Source organism: Delphinapterus leucas, chromosome 10, assembly GCF_059928025.1.
Source record: "Delphinapterus leucas isolate spDelLeu-1000000601 "Yukka" chromosome 10, BTC_Dleu_Yukka2, whole genome shotgun sequence".
In the NCBI taxonomy this organism is placed as follows: domain Eukaryota; kingdom Metazoa; phylum Chordata; class Mammalia; order Artiodactyla; family Monodontidae; genus Delphinapterus; species Delphinapterus leucas.
In genome coordinates this window covers 6,987,466-7,010,212 of record NC_143138.1, presented here as the reverse complement: position 1 = coordinate 7,010,212, position 22,747 = coordinate 6,987,466, and the positions used below count along the sequence as shown (strand labels likewise).

The following is a 22,747-nucleotide window of genomic DNA, read 5'->3' as shown; positions in this document are numbered from 1 at the left end:
TTGCTTTGGGTATTATAGCCATTTTCACAATATTGATTCTTCCAATCCAAGGACATGGTATATCTCTACATCTCTTTGTGTCGTCTTTGATCTCTTTCATCAGTGTCTTATTGTTTTCTGAGTACAGGTCTTTTACCTCCTTCAGTAGGTTTATTCCTAGGTATTTTATTCTTTTTGTTGCAATGGTGAATGGGATTGTTTCCTTAATTTCTCTTTCTGATCTTTCATTGTTAGTGTATAGGAATGCAAGAGATTTCCGTGCATTAATTTTGTATCCTGCTACTTTACCAAATTCATTGATTAGCTCCAGTAGTCTTCTCATGACATCTTTAGGATTCTCTATGTATAGGATCATGTCATGAGCAAACAGTGACAGTTTTACTTCTTCTTTTCCAATTTGTATTCCTTTTATTTATTTTTTCTTCTTTGATTATCATGGCTAGGACTTCCAAAACTATGTTGAATGATAGTGGCAAGAGTGAACATCCTTATCTTGTTCCTTGTCTTAGAGGAAATGCTTTCAGTTTTTCACCATTGAGAATGTTTGCTGTGGGTTTGTCATATATGGCTGTTATTATGTTGACGTAGTTTCCCTCTATGCCTACTTTCTGGAGAGTTTTTATCATAAATCAGTGTTGAATTTTGTCAAAAGCTTTCTCTGCATCTATTGAGATGATCATATGGTTTTTATTCTTCAATTTGTTAATATGGTGTATCACGTTGATGGATTTGAGTATATTGAAGAATCCTTGCATCCCTGGGATAAATCCCACTTGATCATGGTTTATGATCCTTTTAATGTGTTGTTGGATCCTGTATGCTAGTATTTTGTTGAGGATTTTTGCATCTATATTAATCAGTGATATTGGTCTTTAATTTTCTTTTTTTGTAGTATTTCTGTCTGCTTTTGGGATTAGGGTAATGGTGACCTCATAGAATGAGTTTAGGACTATTCCTTCCTCTGAAATTTTTTGGAAGAGTTTGAGAAGGATGGGTGTTAGCTCTTCTCTAAATGTTTGATAAAATTCACCTGTGAAGCCATCTGGCCCTGGACTTTTGTTTGTTGGAAGATTTTTAATCACAGTTTCAATTTCATTACTTGTGATTGGTCTGTTCATATTTTCTATTTCTTCCTGGTTCAGTCTTGGAAGGTTATACCTTTCTAAGAATTTGTCCATTTTTTCCAGGTTGTCCATTTTATTGGCATAGAGTTGCTTGTAGTAGTCTCTTATGATGCTTTGTATTTCTGCGGTGTCCATTGTAACTTCTCTTTTTTCATTTCTAATTTTATTGATTTGGTCCTCTCCCTCTTTTTCTTGATGAGTCTGGCTAAAGGTTTATCAATTTTGTTTATCTCTTCAAAGAACCAGGTTTTAGTTTTATTGATCCTTGCTATTGTTTTCTTTGTTTCTATTTCAATTATTTCTGCTCTGATCTTTATGATTTCTTTCCTCCTACTTACTTTGGGTTTTGTTTGTTCTTCTTTCTCTAGTTCCTTTAGGTGTAAGGTTACATTGTTTATTTGAGATTTTTCTTGTTTCTTAAGGTAGAATTATATTGCTAATAACTTCCCTCTTAGAACTGTTTTTGCTGCATCCCATAGGTTTTGGATCATTGTATTTTCATTGTCATTTGGACTTGGGTGGCTATTTCCTTTCCCATGTTAGGGAAGTTTTTGACTATAATCTCTTCAAATATTTTCTCGGTCCTTTCTCTCTCTCTTCTCCTTCTGGGACCCCTATAATGCAAATGTTGGTACGCTTAATGTTGTCCCAGAGGTCTCTTAGGCTGCCTTCATTTCTTTTCGTTCTTTTTTCTTTATTCTGTTCCATGGCAGTTAATCCCACCATTCTGTCTTCCAGGTCACTTATCCGTTCTTCTGCCTCAGTTATTCTGCTCTTGATTCCTTCTAGTGTATTTTTCATTTCAGTTATTGTATTGTTCATCTCTATTTGTTTGTTCTTTAATTCTTCTAGGGGTTTGTGTTTTAATTCTTCTAGGTCTTTGTTAAACATTTCTTGCATCTTCTCTATTTTTGCCTCCATTCTATTTCTGAGGTCCTGGATCATCTTCACTATCATTATTCTGAATTCTTTTTCTGGAAGGTTGCCTATCTTCACTTCTTTTAGTTGTTTTTCTGGGGTTTTATCTTGTTCCTTCATCTAGTACATAGTCCTCTGCCTTTTCATTTTGTCTGTCTCTCTGTGAATGTGATTTTCGTTCCACAGGCTGCAGAATTGTAGTTCTTCTTGCTTCTGCTGTCTGCCCTCTGGTGGATGAGGCTATCTAAGAGGCTTGTGCAGACTTTCTGATGGGAAGGACCAGTGGTGGGTAGAACTGGGTGTTGCTCTGGTGGGCAGAGCTCAGTAAAACTTTAATCTGCTTGTCTGCTGATGGGTGGGACTGAGTTTCCTCCCTGTTGGTTGTTTGGCCTGAGGCAACCCAGCACTGGAGCCTACCTGGCTCTTTGGTGGGGCTAATGGCAGAGTCTGGGAGGGCTCACCCAAGGAACACTTCCCAGAACTTCTGCTGCCAGTGTTCTTGTCCCCGTGGTGAGCCACAGCCAACTCCTGCCTCTGCAGGAGACCCTCCAACACTAGCAGGTAGGTTTGGTTCAGTCTCCTATAGGGTCACTGCTTCCCCTGGGCCCTGATGCACACAGTACTTTGTGTGTGCCCTCCAAGAGTGGAGTCTCTGTTTCCCCCAGTCCTGTCAAAGTCCTGCAATCAAATCCCGCTGGCCTTCAAAATCTGATTCTCTAGGAATTCCTCCTCCTGTTGCTGGACTTCCAGGTTGGGAAGCCTGACTTGGGACTCATAACCTTCACTCCAGTGGGTGGACTTCTGTGGTATAAGTGTTCTCCAATTTGTGAGTCACCCACCCGGTGGTTATGGGGTTTGATTTTTTTGTGATTGTGCCCCTCCTACCATCTCATTGCAGCTTCTCCTTTGTCTTTGGATGTGGGGCATCTTTTTTGGTGAGTTCCAGTGTCTTCCTGTCAATGATTGTTCAGCAGTTAGTTGTGATTCTGGTGCTCTCACAAGAGGGAGTGAGCTCATGTCCTTCTACTCTGCCATCTTGAACCAATCTCCTAAATTTTTCATTTTAGTTATCATACTTTTCATTTCTAGAATTTCCACTTAGGGGTTTTTTTTTTTTTTTTTTTTAGTTTTCATTTCTTTGCTGAGAGTCTTTATTAGTCCACTCATTAGACCATATTTTTCTTTTTTAATTTTTTTTTTAGTTCTTTAAACATTGTTACAATAGAGGCCTTCAAGTCTTTGTTTTCTGAATCTAATATCTAGACCATCTCAAGGTTAGCTTTGATGGACTCTTGTTTTTCTTGATTCCATCTTTTTCTGTTTCTTTTTTGATGTATTGTGTTTCAGATATTGTGTATTTTAAGTTGTAAGTTGCCTGTTAAGGGTTAAGAGTTAAGGGTTGCTATTACAAAGTCCCACAAACTGCGTGGTTTAAAAAAACAGAATCTCATCATCTGACAGTTCTGGATGCTCAAAGTCCAAGGTCAAGGTGTTGGCAGGGTTGATTCCTTCTGATGGCTATGCGGAAAAATCTGTTCCATGATTCCCTCCTAGCTTCTTGTGGTCTGCTGGCAATCTTGGCTTTTAGGTGCATCACCCCAATCTCTGCCTTCATGTTCACATGGCATTCTCTTTGTGCATGTTTGTCTCCATGTCCAAATTTCCCCTTTTTCTACAGACACAGTCATACTGGATTAGGGTCACCCTATTGAGTCATCTTAACGTGACCAACTGCAAAGACTTTATTCCCAAATAAAGGTGAATTCATAGGAACTGGGAATTAAGCCTTCAATATCTTTCAGGGAGACACAATTCAAGCCATGACATTGCCCCCATCCCCAGTTTATCCCTCAACATCAGCCTGAGTGACTCCTTTAATAATGTCTTATATGTTACTCCTCTATTCAAAAATGTTCAGTGGTTTCCCAGTTCATTCAGAGAAGAAGCCCTACTCCTCAGTGGTCAACACACCCCTCCATGCTCAGCTCCTCCCTCCAGTTGTCCCTGTTCTGATCTTTTCCATTTCTCCCCTTGCTCACTTTGTTTCAGTTCTTTTGGTCTCTTTGCTTTTTCTTGAACATAAGGCAAGTGGACTCCCCTCAAAGCCATGGCACTAGCTGTTCCCTCCTCTAATTGTGCTACTCTCCCCATTATATACATGATTCATATCCTCACTTTATTCAGACATTTATTCAAATGTCTCCTTCTCTGAAAGGCCTTCCATGAATAAAATAAAAACTCTAAGTAAAATAGCAATGAAATAGCCCTTTATCCTCCCCAACTTCACCCACTGCCAGTTGATCCCCTGCCCTGTTTCCTTTTTCTCCATAGCACTTATGATAATTTAGTTATTTGTTGTCTGCTTGCCAGCTTAAGTAGAGCAAGGGTTTTGTCTCTTTGGTTCCATTCTGTGTTTCCATAATCCTCTGGTGCAAAGTAGGATTTCAGTAAATAGGTTCTGAGTGAATGCTTGAATGAATGAACTAATGAATGAATGTGCTTTGAACAGAGCCTTTTACATAATGAGTCCTAAACAAGTATTATTTATAATTCTTATTCTTAATTAATCTTTCCCAAAATAGTTACTGCTGTGATCAATTTTCTATATGCTACTTTTCCTCTTTCTTTATTCTGCTCTGGAAATTTCAGGCTCAAAGGAACCATATTCAAGAAAAGGGTAAGATCTAATGTTCAAATGTGACAATGAAATTGGGAAACTGAAATGAACGCGCTGGAAACCTAGACTCGCTGAAAGTCAACAAACTAGAATTTGGCTAAAAGATGAACACAAAATTCTCCCATCCTTTTATTTTTCAAATAAAAAATATCTGTCTTCACATGTGTGGCCTTTTCTCACCCTTCTAAGTCTCCATGCAGGGGAGGTGTCCCACATGATCCATCTATTCTCGTCACTCCCAGCCTTGATTTATCCCTCCTCAAACCCCTTACAGTTTTTACTTCCTCCTTGGGCATTTAAAACTTACTAGTTTTAAATTATAGTTAATTGCATCTGTTCTCACTCCTCCTACTAAATTCTAAGTTTCATAGAGGCCAAGAAAATATATTTTATCCTGTCTATCTCACAGCATCTAGTTTGAATGAGTGACTCAAAAAGGTTTTGAATAATGAAAAAGAACCTAGTTTTAAAGCACAAATGATACATACTGATTTTTTTATAGTCTTGAAAAATAACCAGGAAACAATCCCTGCTCCTATAAGAGGGAGGTATCAAATTAAATACAATCTTTTTTTTTTGCCATTAAACCATTAACAACCCTATCAACTCTTTGCCTGAAGACAGACTTGGACTTAGTTCATCTTTCCTTGTCTCTTCAGTACTCTTATAAAAGGTAGGGATGTAATTTTTATTTCCTTTATTTCACATTTATCATCTATAAAGTCAAAATAATACTTTCTTACTTGTAGGGCTGTTTAGTGAGGCAGTTAATTATTGTATAATGCATTGTAACTCCTGGAGTAAAGGTTTTATATGTGTGCAAAGGGGTATTATTCCAGGAGAGTTATGACACGGGCACTCTTTGGCTTGTGGGTGGAGTGACGTGATAAGATAGCAGCTGAACAAACTTAGTAAATTAAGAAATAGGGAGTTCAAACTTGCATTGTGAAAAGTTGGTAGAGAGTTCACCTCCCTGATGCTTCTGAAGGAATGGCCTTATGTTGTTAGGAAACTGACACAGAAGAGCAGTTGTCTCACACATCAATTTTGCAGTTGACAAAAATGAATCAATTTCAGTAGCTTCAAAGATACATGTGACAAAACCAAAACCAAACCAAACCCAGATTGCCTTCAATATTGAATCCATTTATTTTTTTTAATTTGTATTTATTTATCTATTTTTAATTTTTTTAAACTTTTAATTTTATATTGGAGTATAGTTGATTAACAATGTTGTGTTAGTTTCAGGTGTACAGCAAAGTGATTCAGTTATACATATACATCTATTCCTTGATATTGAATCCATTTAAATCACATAATTCATTTATTTATTCTTTCAACAAATATCCATTTAGTGCCTCTTATGAGTCAGACCCTATTCCCTGTCCTTATGAAGCTTACATTTGTGTGCAGAAAGACAGACACAAACAAGGAAATATACAGTATGTAGGGTTGGAAGTAACACTTATAGTGTTACCATGAAAATAAGGCACAGGGTATGGCTAAGGGTGGAGATACTATTCCACATTAGAGGGTCAAGAAAGACCCCATAGTTAAGGTGACACTTGAGTAGCACCTTAAAGGAAGGGAGTGAGCCCAATAGGTGGCGGTGGCTGGGAAGATTCACGCAAGTTCCATTGCGAAAGCTCACGTAGGGCCATGCTCGATGTTTGTAAGTTCACTTTTGCTGTTATCAATTCTCCTTCTTAGATTTTCAGCCAATTTATACAACTTAACTTAGTTTTTGGAATAAATTTGTTTAGCGTGTAAAGACATTACAATTCATATAGTATTGTTCATTTTAGGTAACACAAAAATATTTGGGCAACAGAGTTTTGGGGTAATTTATCCTGAAAGTAAGGTCAAACACAAACACACATACATACACATAAAGACAACCATCCCCCCTCCCCAATTTTCTGCTTGTCTTACACTTTGTTATTTCTCTATCATTAGAGAAAATTAAAGCAAAGGATGAGCTAAGAACCAAGTATTAGTCACCAGCATGGTGGTGACTTTTAGATGAAAACTTCTCTGACAGAAAGGAAACGTCTTCTGCTTCACTGCCTTTCACATCAAAGCAGAAGTAGAGGTGTGGCTGAATAAATTTTTTTTTTTAAGTTCAAGTGATCTTTATATTGGTAGACATTTGAAGTTCATTTTACTAGTGATTTAGTGGCTTACTGGCTTTAATGGATTTGAGTAGCCTTTAGCCAGAGCTATGCACCACATTGCAAGCCCACTACCTGTAAAGGAAAAAAAAATGTAGTCAGATTTCTTTCCTTCTGATAATTGGACTAAAACTTGTTGTCTGAACTAAGTCAGTCCAATTATTTTTCTTCAGTTCTGTCGGACCAGGAACTAAAATATTAGAGCAAATAGATAGATAAACCTCCAAATTCATGGTGTTTTTTTGTTTTTTTTCTTTTCTTTCTTTCTGGAATTCAGGAGAAGAAAAGAGGCTCTTTTAAAAATCTGAGTACATTGTGAAATTCTCTGGTCTTGATTTCTACGTGTTACACAATCTGACTTTAAAATTAAAATTTTGTGTGTGTGTGTATAGAGTGGAGTATATAAGTGGAAAATACTGCTGGCCACGTCATTATGACTATTTTACATTTAAACAATGAATTCACCACCTGTAGGACTTATCTCAAGGAGCAGTGGGTGACTAGAGCAGAGAAGTCTTGTTTTCTTCCTTACCTTTTTCCTTTCTGTCATCTCAGATGTGTGGTGGAATGTTTCACCCTCGTGGTCCACTCTTCATGTGGGTAGCCCGTGCTTCCCAGGCAGGGTGACAAGACAGGGAGTGGCAGAGGCAGGGTGCTCTATGCTTCCACTTACTCTGAAACATATCCATAGCTTGTTCATATGTAGCTGCATTGCTAATAGTATTAACGTGTGCATACATGTCCACAAGCGAAAACCTCGGGGATACAGCTAAAGACCTGTGACTTTCTACTTACATAAAATAACCTACATCTTTTTCTTGCATTTATTTCTATTGCCAGGAGCTTTGAAAAGTGTCATAACCAGAAGTCAAGTTCTTTGCGGTTTCCTATTATGTTTCTTAAGAATTGTGCAGTGGTGATATGAAAAACACACATTTCTGGTAACAGATACAAGCTGTTGAGGTTACCAAAATTAGAGATATTCAAGATAACAAAACACTCTATAATGTGTATACAAACACATATGGCTATATATTAGCTTCCCCCAAATGGCATTATTTCTATCTGAACTAAGCACAGGTAATTTTGTTTGGAAGTATGGCTTTTTGGCAACATAACATTTTATTACCTTTCTTCAAACTGGTTCAGATTTACTTAAGTGCTTGTCCTATACTCCTAATGGCTATGTTAAAGAAAAAAACATCAAGGCATAATCGTTTTACTTGACTAATTTATCTGTTGGTAATCTTCTATTAATTTTTTGCCCTTTTATTTCAAGGCAACACACAAAATGAAGAATTGTGCAGAATTGCTGATATACATAGGCTGCCATGAAAATAAAAATATCTAGAGGAAAATTGAAAACACTATCAAATATGTACATGCTTCCAAAACTTCTGATGTTATCCAAGGTTTTCATATCTAAGTCAAGGTCATAGGTTAGATTCTTATGTGAGCCAGCTATTCTTTGACCGAAAAGTAGAAACTATGGATAGGTCAGGGAAGAGGCTCCATTTTTACTATTTGGGAAACCAACTCCTGCTGTGTCTTTTCCTTCCTGGGGAGAGGGTTACCATTTTTTTACTAGACACAAATCTTTGAAATTTTGACTTTTTAAAAATTTACACTGGAATATGTGATATTGTAGAACTACAGACACAATCTTAGTCATACCTTTGCATTCATTAATTCTAAAGGAAGGCATTGTTTTCTAAGACAAAACACCCCATTTATGGGCAAGATGCCCATTTTACCGAGACCCAGTTTTTTTAACGACGTGTTCTCTCCTAAAGAGCCGGTGAATAAAATCACGATCATCAACGCACAACTTATTTGGAGTTCTGAGCTTCAAATACACAGGAGACTAGCTGGGTCACCAGTATGACCTAATTTTCTGACCCTGGTTCCCCCTTGCAGACTTTCCACACTTGGAAATAAAGTGCAAATTCGAGTGAGGAAAGAAAAGAAATCCACCCAAGAGCTGTTAAAAAATGTATGTATGCAGTAAATCTATGTACCACTGTGTAATTATAATAACATAAACAAATCCACTATAAGGACATTCACATTAGACCTAATTTTGTGCTGAACTATTATAATGCAGTTAAGAGCCGCATAGTCCTGATTTAATTAAGCTCTGTTGTGAAGCATGCAGCATTTGAACCTGTTCCGGCCTGTTTGACTACCATTGAATTAGCGCCCTTAACTTGTTTTTCTGCTGAACGATGAATCTCATTTAAGAATTCCTGTTTGCGGGTCTGGCATTCGGTGGGTTCTTCTGTGCTGCTGTGCCTCCAGACCCAGGTCAGCTAAGCTCCTCAGATTTGCCCCATATGTAGTCTCTCGACTCACTTGTCTCAAAAGATTTGTTAACTTACCCTGGGCTCTCATGGAAATGAAGGGACAGATTTGATTGGTTTAATGAAAGAGATTTCAGATGACAGGAGACTTCACTTGTGGAGCTAACTTCAGATTCTGTAGGGCACAGTAAGCGTCTACTGGCCTGTCATTTTGCAGAAATATTTAGTGAACTCCAATTTCCCATGGATATTACTTAGGCTGCCAAGTAGTTTAACCGTTACTCATTAGGAAATGGAAGGCAAAGGCATCTTTAGAAAATGCACTTTCTAGAAAAATCACATCCTGCTTCCTTCTTTTTATCTCTCTCCTACTTTAGGCAAGAATGTCTAGGTTGTCTGGTATTTGCCTGAACAACACTTTCCCTTCCTCTATGCAGATTGCCTGAAATAAAATTAAACGGGAAATCTTACAGGTGAACATTTAGCTTGGTGATCAAATATCAGGCCAGTTTGCTGAGGAGCTTGTTACTCAACAACTAGTTTTAAAGAAATAGAGTTAAAAGTCAGGAGAACAGAGTTGCAGAGAATTATGTCCACCCACTTAGATTATTTAGAAATGAGCCAAAGGACTTAAGAAAAATCAAATAGTGATTTCTTCATCACATCTCACCTCTGCGTCCATCCTCTGATCAACCTCTCTTCAGGCTTAGTTCCTGTTATAAAACATCCATGTTCTGCTTCTTTTTTTCTTTTTTTCTTTTTTTTTTTTTTTTTTTACCTTGCCCTACTTTCTTAACCCTAGGGAGGATTTTAAGAAGGTTTCAAAGCTAAGCATCCCCAATTGCTTCAGGCTGTCTTTGGTTGTAAGTCAGAATACAAAGCAATTACCCGGAGGGTGGGATGTGTTCGTGGCCAATGGGAGAACCTTCCCTAGATCAGCAGGTAACTGAAAATATTCTCTTAAGGGTGAACATCTGGTGCAGATTCTTAACCATTTCTAGTGAGGTTTTATGGGTCACTCTTCCTTTTCCTTTGCCAAAAGGTGTGTACTCATAAAGCACAAATAATAGGGTTTAACTTGGTCCACATGCCTTGTGGACAGGTGTTTGATTATCTTATCTTAAGGACTGCTAGCTAGAAATTCTGGAAAATGACCACAATTGCTTTACTATTAGAACTTTATGGTCCAAAAAAAAAGGGGAGAAAAACATCAGTATTTTTTCTAGTTAATCTCCAGTGCAAAGAAGATTGAGAACATTCCATGGGATATTAATAGAACTAAATGGCTGCAGTAATTTAGATGCGGCCTCTACTTTGGTTTTCTATGACAAATGACACTGTACCCCTTTTGAGTCAAGAAGGATGCTTGCAAGGTTCCTGCACAGGCCAAGGACAGAAAAATCTTCCCGTAGATTCTTTCACATGAGCACTTCACAGAGGGAAAATTCAGCCTCTAAAGTCATGTTTAGACACAGTCCCATTCTGCAGCCACACACTAACACACAAAGATAGTAGTGTACAGTGTGATCAAACACATTACCATGTGGTGGAATCACAAGTACATTGGCTTTGGGGACTTCCCTGGCGGTCCAGTGGTTAAGACTTCGCCTTCCAATGCAGGGGGTGTGGGTTCGATCCCTGGTCGGGGAGCTAAGATCCCACATGCCTTGGGGCCAAAAAAATGAAACATAAAACAGAAACAATATTGTAACAAATTCAATAAAGGCTTTAAAAATGGTCCACATCAAAAAATCTTAAAAAAAAAAAAAGTACATTGGCTTTAGAGTCAGACCAATTTGGGTTCAAATATCAGAGCTGCCTGATTACTTCTGGGGTCTCAAGGTGCTACTATGATATATATGCCTCTTTGCCCCACCTGAGTGATTTGAGAAAAATTAAGTAAACATAGGAACCAGACTAAAGGAAATAAAAATATCAGCCTCGTGACTAGTAAAGCTGTTTGGACGATGTGTCATTAGATTAGCAGCCAAGTGGGCTTAACTCATCACCCCATAAGGAAGGAGCTGGAAGGCAAAGTCGTTCTCGGAAGAGGCCTGCTCTTGTTAAAACTTGACTATGGACCGGCAGAGGATGTGGGTGCTTCCTAGGGATGGCCTGGATATAAAAAAATGAGAGGGAAGGGGCAAGGGAGCTACTCTGATTTCTTGTTCCTAAATCACCAGGGAGGAGAGTAAGAAAAGCTTGTGGGGAAATCGGAGGTAGGGGAGTAGGATTATTTATTAGTAAATAATATAATCATATAACTATGTCTTTGGGCAAGTTATTTAACATTTCCGAGCCTCAGTTTCCTTGTCTATAAAATGGGAATAGTAATACCAACCTGACAGAGTTGCAACATAAACAAACAAACAAAAAGCGTGCGTGTGCGTGCGTGTGTGTGTGTGTGTGTGTGTGTGAACTGCCTACCTTCAGACCTGCCACTCAATAATGCTGATTTACTTTCTAGTCTACCCACCCCTTTTCTTCCTAGACCCTGGTCAGTCAAGGATGCCTCTGGGTAGAAGGCAATTCACTCCTCTCTTTCCTCAGATTAGAGATGGTTGAAAAGGAGAGGAAGATGCATATCAAAGAAAATAAGAATTATTTCTAAAAATCTACTCTGCACAGTTTACTGCCCACATTTTCAAGGTCACTTACCTTCTAAAAGGAACCATCTTCCAAAGCAAGAATTACTCCTTTTCAGACAAATGGAGACATCTTCATAGTCCTTTAGCTTACAGATGTCCAGGGCTGCAAGATGGGTTTGTTTTATACTGAATTTCCAAGACAGAGAGGCTCCCATCCACCAAGGCTCCCAGCTAACTTTCATCCCACCAAACACTTCGTAGAATGAGCGGAAACCCCATGGCTCTCCAGGACATGGCATGCTTATTCTCATCTCATTTCTTTTGCTCTGCTTTGCCTGAAGTTTATCCTTTTACATCCAAAGGCTGGGAGACATCAGAGACATGTGTAATACCTGGGCTGGAGCTGCGTGTGCAGCCAGGAGCCTTCAGTTCTGATCCTGGCTCCAAGCACAGACTTCTTGAGGGGCCCGAAGGAGCAGCCTGCCATCATCCACCTCCTGATTTTACCTGAGGATGTTGTGGTGTTGCTAAACAGCCTCACCAGGCGATAATGCAGATTAAAAATTAATTATATAAATGGATTCATGTCCCCATCGTTGCTCCCACAGTTTTGACATAGCTTAACAAATTCTCTCTTTAGATGTAGTCAGTGCGGTCTTCAAACCTGTCCTGCCTGCTTGCTATGGACTCATTGCAGTGGCATCCCTGTCCAATGGGGTCTTGCACCTGTTGTCACCTTGAGGTGTCTCTGTCACTCAAAGCTCACATCTAGCTAGCAACCAAACTCTGATGATTCTCAGAAAAAGAAATCATTGACTCTGTCTCCAGTCCAACTGTCACTGCCCAAAGGCAGGGTCTCATCACCTACTTTTGGTGAGATGGTCTCCAATCTGTCATCCTCTGGTCTACCTGGCATTCTGCCTTTAGCTCTACTACTCTAAAATACAAGTCAAATCAAGCCTGTCTTCTGCCCAGAAACCTCCAATAGCTTCTCCCTTTATGGATTACATTACAAATACCTTAGTAGAATATCCTGCATCTTCACAGTACAAATGATGTTTCTAGGCTGGACTGTGGATTGGCCCTTGAGCCCGCCATGCACTTTTGCATCTCAGTGCTGGACACACCCATGGCCCTTTTCATACCTATTGAAATCCCACTAAGGTTTTGAGACCCAAATCAAGCCTCGTCTCCTCGGTTAAGTTGCTTCTGTGCACTGATCACAATCAAACTTGCTTTAAGTTAAATGTACGCCAATCTCTTAGTGTGAATTCCTAGTAGGTGGTTAGTTCCCGAAGTTTGTATTTTCTCAAAACCTAACGTAGAACGGATCCTCAATAAATGTCTGTTTTTTGGTTTTTTTGCGGTACGCGGGCCTCTCACTGCTGTGGCCTCTCCCATTGCGGAGCACAGGCTCCGGACGCGCAGGCTCAGCGGCCATGGCTCACGGGCCCAACCGCTCCGCGGCATGTGGGATCTTCCCGGACCGGGGCACGAACCCGTGTCCCCCGCATCGGCAGGCGGACTCTCAACCACTGCGCCACCAGGGAAGCCCAATGTCTGTTTTTAATTGTATCCAACTTTAATCTTTTCTCTCATTCAAGCTATTTCAAGACATTTATCGCTTCTTTACCTGTTCATCCAGATTTTAATCTTACCTTTTATTTTCAAAGAAAAAAAAATCACTAGCTAGAATCTTGAAAGTTTATTGTCAGTTATAGTCTTGAATTAAATAATAATTGGCCAGAACTTTCTATCACATTATTTAAACTTTCCATATTATTGAGGATTCAACGTACTTGTAAATTATCTTAGAAGGAGTTAACTTTGGAGAAGGTGTTTGACATGGACTTTCTGCCACAATAGATAAATGCCTCCTGACTCAGAAAGAGCCAGTGAAGAAAGAAATCAATTGAATACTTTCCTTTATTTACCTCTGAAATGACTGGAGTATGTGAATATGGAAACTGAAAATTTTAGAAAGCATTTCTGTAGCTCAGCAGTTGCAGGAAAAGATCACAAAGATATCTGGAGACTAGAAGGTTTATCAGCCTCAAAAAATCTTTACAGCGGTATAATCTAATCTTTCACTGCCAATATTTTAGACCAGCAATAGAACAGTGTTTTTTGAACTCATTCATATTTCAATTAATGTTACTGAAGTCCCCACAAGGTGTGTTGTATTAAACAATGGAATCGTCACAAAGAAAAAATAATAGGTAAACACATAAAGTATGCAAAAATCCTGCCCTGTGCACTTCGGTAAAATGTATCTTTAATTTATCTTGCCCCCTGTTTTGGTGTTGCCAGAGACTTAGCACCTAGCATACTACAAAGAAGCAAAACAGAGCAAAGATTTATTTTGGATGGGAAAGCACAAACACTCATTCATAAAACCATTCGTAAGCATTTTTTTTTTAATCAACACTGTCATTGCCGCAGCCTGCTTGATCTTCCTACTCTGGGTTAATATGGGAGCCAATTACAGCTTCATCTGTGTAGAATTAACTTTTCGGAGCACACACCGGGGATTTGTCTTCCTTCACTATTTAGATATATGTCATAAAAATATGCATGGAATGGAGTACAGGCACTGCAGATGGCAGAGACTTTCAGATTTATTGCAGAATCATTTAAAATTGGTTATGCTCTTGCCAGAAGTTAATTAATTTTTTTCTCTTCTTTTCTGGGGCTGGGGGGTGGGGTGGGGGGCCTCTGTGTCTCACTAGGTGGCAGTGTATGATTATATCTGGAAAAGCCATGGCGACGTCCAGTCCAGCATCTCCAGCTGTGACCTCCAACAGCAAAATGAAACTTCTGTGTCTGCACTTGGTCCAGGAGATGTTACTTCTCATATAGCAGTGTACACTGTTTATCCCAGTGGGTTCCAAGAGCTGTACCGCCATTTTCTTAGGCTCCCTAGTGGTGCCATCGTTGAGGTGAGTATATATGAAAATATTTTAATGCAAATGCTGTGTATGTCGTAGTGCGTGAATGTGAGTGTGTTTATACTTGATTTAAAAGGCTTCAAAACTACTTTGCAAACATATCATAACTGATGCTTCTAGTACCATAGAGGACGTGAAGATGTATTTTAGTGTTTTCCTACAGAACGAAAGTACCGCGTAAGAAAAAAAAAATGTTTCTGAGCTATTGGAAGAAAGGCAGGAAAAAAATCGCGTGAAATAATTCAGGATTCTGCCTGCAATAACTTTGACTCAGTCAATATTTGGAAACATCAGCAGATTGATGAAGAAGAAATATCTCAGTCCACAGATACTTCGATGCCACAGGAAAGTACACAGCTCTTTGCATAGATGATCTCACACAAAATGAATGAGATGGTGCAATTTCATATTTCTTCCATGAGACAAATCTTAAAAAAATAAAGGAAAGCCTCCATTCCCTAAATCTTTAAAAACTTTTTAGAGTAGTATTTGGCAAAGATCCTAAAGTCATGTTTCCTCCTAAAATGTCAAAGTCTTTAGGTGAGCTGAGTTTGTTAAAAAACATCTCTTACATTGCCTCAAAGTCTCAGAATCCAAACTTCAGGGCATGTTGAAACCTGAGGCTCCCATTAGCATCAGAATTGCTGTTGAATAATGAAGTCAGAAAGAGTGTTATTTCCCTTTATTTGGAGAGAATGAAGGATGGAGGAGAAGGAGAATTCAGATGTGTATCACAGATTCCCTGGTCTTGGTGGCATGAAACTCACTTTGCAGTGGCACAGTACTACGTTGTTAAGAATTTTCAGAGTGAGAACCTTTCTGTTCGCATCACACTTTCCCTGTGGAATTTAGCTATTGCTGTTTCTGTTATGAAGTTGATGAAAGTGTGTCTTCATAAAAGTCCCTTTGAATACAACCTTGAAGAAAGTTTTAATTGTTTAGAGCTCCGCCTTGCAGATAGGGTGCTTCCCCTTTCTACAAAACCAGCCCATGACGGAGTCTGGTACTTGAGTGATTCTCGTGGGCTCTCTACTCAGAGAAACAGAGATGTGCTAGACAAGGGTCCCCATCATTTCACCTCCCTTTTCCCTGATATAGGAGGGGATTGTGTATATTGTAGCAAGGCAGCAGGTAGGTGGATGAGAACTATATCCCACATAATTCTTTGCGGGCTTGGGTCCCGGGCTGGTATTGGCACTTCTGTGTATGATCTTTTTCAGACTTTGGCAACATCTGCTTTAGAAACCTCTTTGTGAGACAAAACTGCCAGGGCTTAATTTTTTTTTTAATTTACGCAAGCGTGTGCATAAAGATGTATGCACACCATGAGCTGAACAAACTGGAGAAGCCAGGATGCCAGGGATGTCTGCCCTTCTGCTGCAAAACATCTTGTAGCTTGTAGTCCTTGGGTCCGACTGGGAAGCTGAGGTTCAAGGTGACCTGTTCTCATAAGCAAAGCAATCATCAGGGCTTTAATTCACTCGCTCCTGCATGTGCGCTAGGACCTTGGTTTAGTCATTTCCCACTCCTCTGCCTATATCCTTATCTGTAAAACTGGGTTATAAATACTCATACTACCTGCCTCACAGGTATTTGGGACAGATGAATGAGATAGCATTGGCAATATATTTTAGTTCTTTTAAAAAAGGGCACGATAAACAGTTCAAAGTATTGTGGATCATGCACGATTAAATTCATTCAACTTTTATTCAAACGTAGTAACATTATGCTAAAAATTAAATAAAGTAGGTTCTAGAAGGATTGAGAGGTGGGGCAGGAGGTGTTATTGACCCATCTGGTTTTGGTTGCCTGTGTTTTCCACACTCTTGGATTATATGATGGTGGAAGTGTGGCTGGACCCTGCTAAGCCTGTTCCCAACAGAGATGCTAACAAATAACCAGCATTCCCCCTTTTCTCAGATCTCAGCAAAGGCACAGGGTCCCACTCCCTCTGCAGTCCGAGTCTAAAGCCTACCCACTTAATTCTTTGTGCTGCTTTGTCCTCTATGAAATCCATTTTGAAGGGACCTAGCCTCTTTGCACTTTCTCTGACACTTTTTTAGGAGTACTAGGTTTTATTCGTTAGCCTTTCTAAACTTGTTTCCAGTATTAAATTGTGTGTCCCAGAGGACAGGAACCGTCAAATCATCCCAGTCCCAGAGCATATTGAAGACTAGGCAGGTTTTCTTTCAGCCTATTCAACAATCTTCCTACTACTTTCTTTTATATCTCTCCTGACCCCTAACGGGCACAATCTGATCTATCACTGGCTTTCTGAGCTATAAAATCTGAAATTGGAATGGTCTTTTGCAGCTTCAGTGAGAAGTGAAATTCATGTATTATCTTTCCCAAAGATGTATGCATGGTAAAGAAATTTCCAACACCAGCACCTAGATAGATTATACTTTCCGGACTGAAGAAACATCTATTAAACTTTGAAAATTGTAGTTTCTAAGTAGTCACCTACTTGGATTAAAGTTAACTCCTACCTTTGAAGTCCCTGTCTCTGTACTAGGCACAAAGCTGTTGCTCAGGGAAATCTATTAAGTTGCCTTGAATTTCTGGATGTCAGATTATGCTACTTGATGGTTAATTATGTACCATGAGACCTTTTCCACTAACGCCCATATTATGCGAATTGAGGGCACCTATGCTTAGGAAATGACTCAGATCCGTCTAGAGATACCTGTAAAATCCATGCTGTATTTTGATGGGCTATTCTGATAGGGGAAGAAACAGGTAGCTGCCTCTAGACCTAATTTAATATTTACAAATTAGATCTGGCAACAAACATGAAACAAAAATGGGTGAAACTTTGCTTCACCTTTATAACCTGAACTCTATTCTCAGAAGTTTTAGGGTGGTTGTGAAATAGAGTACCTAGTGTTCTGAGCTCCTTCTGCATCTAACACAGCTGCAGCTTGTGACGACAGTGATTTCTAAGTCTCTCCTAATTCTGATATGAAAGATAGGTCACATGTTAACCTTTTCTTTCTTTTTTTTTCTCAAGAAAACCTTAGCAATTTGAGTTTCGAAGCACGTTATCTTCAAGTTTTTCATTTTTTTGTGAAAAGCCATGGTTTTTGGCACAGTATGATTTCTGCACTGAAAAGGTCAGATTCCATCAGGTTGAAATAGAAGTTATATTATTACAAACTATCTTTCCTATGGATTTATTATGTTCACCACTTTTTTTTCATCTGGGCCCGTGACGAAGATGACACAGATCTTACAGTGTTCTACGTATTTAACTTAAAAAATAAAATCCCCTCCACGCTTGTCCGAGATGGTCATTGGTCTGTCAGGAGGTGAGGGCCTCTCTTGAATTATCTTTTTGTCAACCCCTCTGAGGCTGGGCAATGCCATGGACTCTCCGCAGAGGAATACTTTCTAAATTCATTCATGAATTAACTTTATATTGAAGTATAGTTGATTTACAGTATATCGTGTTAATTTCATGTACAGCAGTGATTCAGTTATATATATATACATACACATATCTATTCTTTTTCAGATTCTTTTCCCATATAGTTTATTACAAAATATCGAGTAGAGTTCCCCTGTGCTGTACAGTAGGTCCTTGTTGGTTATCTATTTTATATACAGTAGCGTGTACCTGTAATGCTTTGTCTCCGTTCCGTAGCTTGAGGTTTTTTTTCTTTTTTTCTTTTTAAGTACAAAGTTTTTCTAAAGTTTTTAGTGCCACAAAACCTAGAAACCCAGGCAAGACTGGTGCAGACTCATCAAATCACAAATAAGCTTCCCGATCCCAGGGTATCCATCGCAATTAAGAAAGCCCTTGGAGCATTCGTTGGGGCGGAATGGGAAAAGGGTTTCTCTGTCATTAGAGGCGGTGTCGCCTGGTGGTCTGAGCAGAGGAATGGGAGTCAGGAGCTCAGCGATCTAACAGAGTCTCTGTGAGGCCCTGCCGAGCGGCTTCCGGCGAATCTCTCAGCCTCAGGAGGACGGGCTCACCTACTTTGAATCTCCCATCTGAAGAGCTCCTTACCCAGTGCCAGGAGATACACAGCAGGAGGCCTGATTCCTTGTCTGCAAAATGAGAATATTAATACTTGCCTAAATAACAGATTAACCAATTAGTGATTTTATTAAGTGCTCTGCTGATAGAAAAAGCAGCAGGAGAAGAAAGGTGAAAACAAAACACGGAACCACAATTTATGATTAGATGGGTTTGACTCAACTCCGGATTCTTCTCCCACTCATGGAATTGAGTGACCACCGGTGGGGAGAGCAGGTGTAGAGGGGCCGACCCTCACTTGTGTGACCCTCAGCGAGAAGGCAGCAGAGAAGCTTTATCTTGCAAGCCTGCATGAAGCTTTGAGTAAATGGAGGGAAGAATCGTATTCTGTCCTTGAATCAATGACTTGCACGGCAAAAACAGAATACAAATAACTGAGAGTTTTCAGTTTTAACTCTTCTATTGTAACATCTTCCAGAAAAGACTATTTATTGTTATTGGAAATTCCCATATCCATCTGTTACAATGACTAATTTGCTGTGTGTGTGTTTGAGAGAGAGAGAGAAATACACAAAAATGTGGAAGGGAAATCAATAGGAAAATACTGAAAACTCTGGGTCTACAGAAGTTATTCATTAAACATGTAAATTGTTGGGAATTCCTCCATCCAGTTTTTCCATTTGTTGAAAGTCATTGTTCATGGGAAGGGGCAAAGCCATCCCTGTGTTTCTCATTGTGCGTAGTTTTACACTGGCCTAAAGAAAATATTAAAATTAACTCATTTTTGCAAATAGAAGAAAGTCCCGTTTTCATTTCCCAAGTTTAGAAAACTTTATATTTTGTGCACAACACCTGCATGAGAAGGTGCAGTAAATCTTTGGGGCACATTTGGGGCACAACTGCTTACATGACACTATTGAAAATATACATTAACATGAAGTAGTAATAGCAGTACTTATGGCTTTGCATAAAATATTGCTTAAAATGTCAAGGACAGGATTGTCTTTTATTTTTGGTTTTCGAGTTCAAACTTAACAGCTGTCACTTCAATTGATTTTTAAAAAATAAGTTCCTGGTATTATTTTGCCACCTCTTTTCCCGAAGAATGATTGACTGTTGCAGTAAACTGTAGAGGGACATCATTCTGTCGTATCTAAAACACAGACCCCATTTTAAACAACATATTATAAAAAGAATGCAAAAGCAAAGAAGAATTCAATTTTCAGGCTAATATTAGAATATAATGGCACTTATAAGACATTCTCCTGTCATACTACCATGAAAAGTCTTAAAATAGACACATTTACTAATCACTTAAATATATATTAAGTATATACAGGGATTTATCTCTATTTTAAAATTACTTGACAAAATTATTATTCCCATATGTATGTGTCAAAATAAGTGATTTTATTTGTCTGTAATAATTAGGTCAGTGTGACTTGCTATGACATGGTTTGCTTTTCACAAAACTAAGCTAGATGGTTCTCACGGCAGGCTTACTTTATTATTTATATATATAATTGGTAACCTGTAAGAGGAAAATAGCATAGTTTTTAAAAAAATTAGCACACTATAATTTTAAAATAAATACAACAGATTTCAGACACATTTTCAGAAAATGTGCTATTTACTTCTAAAAAGCTATTTTCTTATTTGACCTATTTTCATGGGTCAAAAAATAACTGTTAGTGACTAAATTAATTTTAGTAAAACTATGTTTGGTTTCTTTAGAAAATCATGAAGAACTACTTTGATTGTACTTATTACGTATTAAGATGTGATTTTAAAAAACATTTTAAAGTTACTGCCGGTCTTTTCTAAAATAACTTCCTTTGTTCAATCTTGTAAATATTAAATTTCTCCATACTTCATCTGTACTCATAAGTTGAGACAATTATTCACTGGTAGTTCCTGTCTTTATAGACCATATTTTTTTATTTGCATATATAAGAAAAAGAATAATCACATACATATTTTTGAAAATATTTACTCATAAAATAATTTTCAGCATCTTAGATTTCCTTTGACTCTCCAAATAATTGAACTTATGAAAGTTGTAGAAAAGATTTGTTCTATTATTGCATTTATATGTCTATCAGAAATAATACATATTCATAGGATATACTGGAGAAGAAAAATTTCTTGGGATTCTAAGTCATAGGAAATGTTTTAAAAGGTATATTAAGTATAAAGAAGCAGTTTAAAAAATAAGCCTTGACATGCTAACTGAAACATATGGTTAAATATCTAATATAAAAATTATAGAGGTGAAAAATTAAATCTTTATCGCACAGTCAATAAAGAATGAATCTTTTACGCTGAGTAAAAATATGTTCACTTTTACTTCTGTATATTTTTTTCTTATTGAATTGGAATTTGGAAACCATAACTTGAAAGGTGACCCTCTAAATGTGAAAAATATTTTATGCTTCTTTTTATTTCTTAATCTTAAGTTACTATAAACTTGGAAAATTTTTGAGTTTTTTGCTTTATAAATATATCTATTTTTTCCCGGTTTTATTAAGGAATGATTGACATACATCACTGCATAAACTTAAGGTATAAAAACATTAACGTAATAGGTTCAATGTTCATCATCTCATACAGATACAATAAAATGAAAATAACAAAATTCTCTTTGTGATGAGAGCTCTTAAGAGCTACTCTCTTAACAACTTTCTTATATGTCACACAGCAGTGTTAACTACAGTCATCGTGCTCTACATTTTCTCTCTAGTATTTATTTATCTTATAACTGGAAGTGTGTACCTTTTATTTGAAATATATTTTAAAGCCATGCATCCAACAGTCAGTGCTTGAGCATTTCAGAATATGCCATGATACTACTATCAGTGATTTTTATCTTGATTCTATTTGACAAGGCTGCCTGACACTGATTTCTTAAAAAGTCAAAGATAACTCACTCATGAACAAAGCAAAATAAGCCACAAAACCCTAAACATAATGATTTTTCCTTCTATTTATGTACAGAAATGTCATGAAAATATTTTGGTGCATTTTGTAATTGTGTCAATATTAAGAACTATCTACAAATGAATTGATTTCTTCTAAGAATCCATAGATACAGAAGTAGTTTTTTCCTTTTCAGTTTATGGAACAAGTTCTTCTATAATGACCTGAAATAATTATTTAATAATAATATGATTAAACAATGTAAAAACCAGTTGCTTAGTGTCAATTATTTTTACATATGTGTATCCTATAAATTATTTTAATCGCATTTACATTTAATAAAACACTGACATAAAAGCATATAAGTTTATTTTATGTGCAAAATCACATATAGTATACACCGAGTGACACTTAAAAGGCATGAAAGAGTAACACTAGCTTATTTTCTGAAACAATCTTGACTCTGATGCTAAATTACAACTCAGAAACATCTAGCGTTTTTACCTTTATGAGAAACGGCTTTTTACATATTTAACATAATTCCAGGGAAAATAAACTGGAATTATGTATAAAGATACATGCACTGTAACCAAAGGGCGTTTGTATTCCCCTTTAGAATACTTAACGATGATTTCATAGCCATTTTGTGTCATTTTCAAAAGGATATAAAATGTAGCCAGTAAACAAACTAGACTTTAGATTTAAGGCGACAGCTGCTCCTTCAGAAGCAATATTCAGATATTTAATCTTAAGAACATTGACTATTCTTTATTTTACAACCAAGTAAAGTATATGAAAAAATGAAAGGACTGCGTACTTTGGCTTATTATTTTCACAGCAGTGGTGATCAACATGGCCACCACTGCCAACACGCCATCATCACTAAATCCCAGAGAATTCATCCAAATGTCAGCCCTTATTTGTTTCAGGAAATTAACATCTGTGCTCTACTTTTTCAAAATGCAAAACTTCCTTTCTCTAAAATAATGCTGATTCAACCTATTATTTACTCTGTCATATTATTTCTAGTTTTATATATATATATATATATTTTTTTTGGAAATCTACAATTGTAATCTAATTTTAAGACTCTTTACCTCTAGTTTAGATTCCTGTAGTTCAGGTA

General features: G+C 37.7%; 1 long non-coding RNA gene across 2 annotated transcripts; it reads right to left on the bottom strand.

Annotated features, from left to right (window-relative positions):
• Positions 1-3,145: 3,145 nt before the first annotated feature.
• LOC149748126 (uncharacterized) lies at positions 3,146-12,117 on the bottom strand. 2 transcript variants are annotated; one of them, XR_016394529.1, is made up of 3 exons: positions 11,849-12,117; positions 7,423-7,564; positions 3,146-6,965 (listed from the first exon to the last, which is right to left on the bottom strand). It is a non-coding gene; the product is annotated as an uncharacterized LOC149748126 (long non-coding RNA). The 2 variants fall into 2 exon arrangements; XR_016394528.1 differs by having other exon boundaries at positions 3,146-7,564.
• Between the last annotated feature and the right edge of the window lie 10,630 nt (positions 12,118-22,747).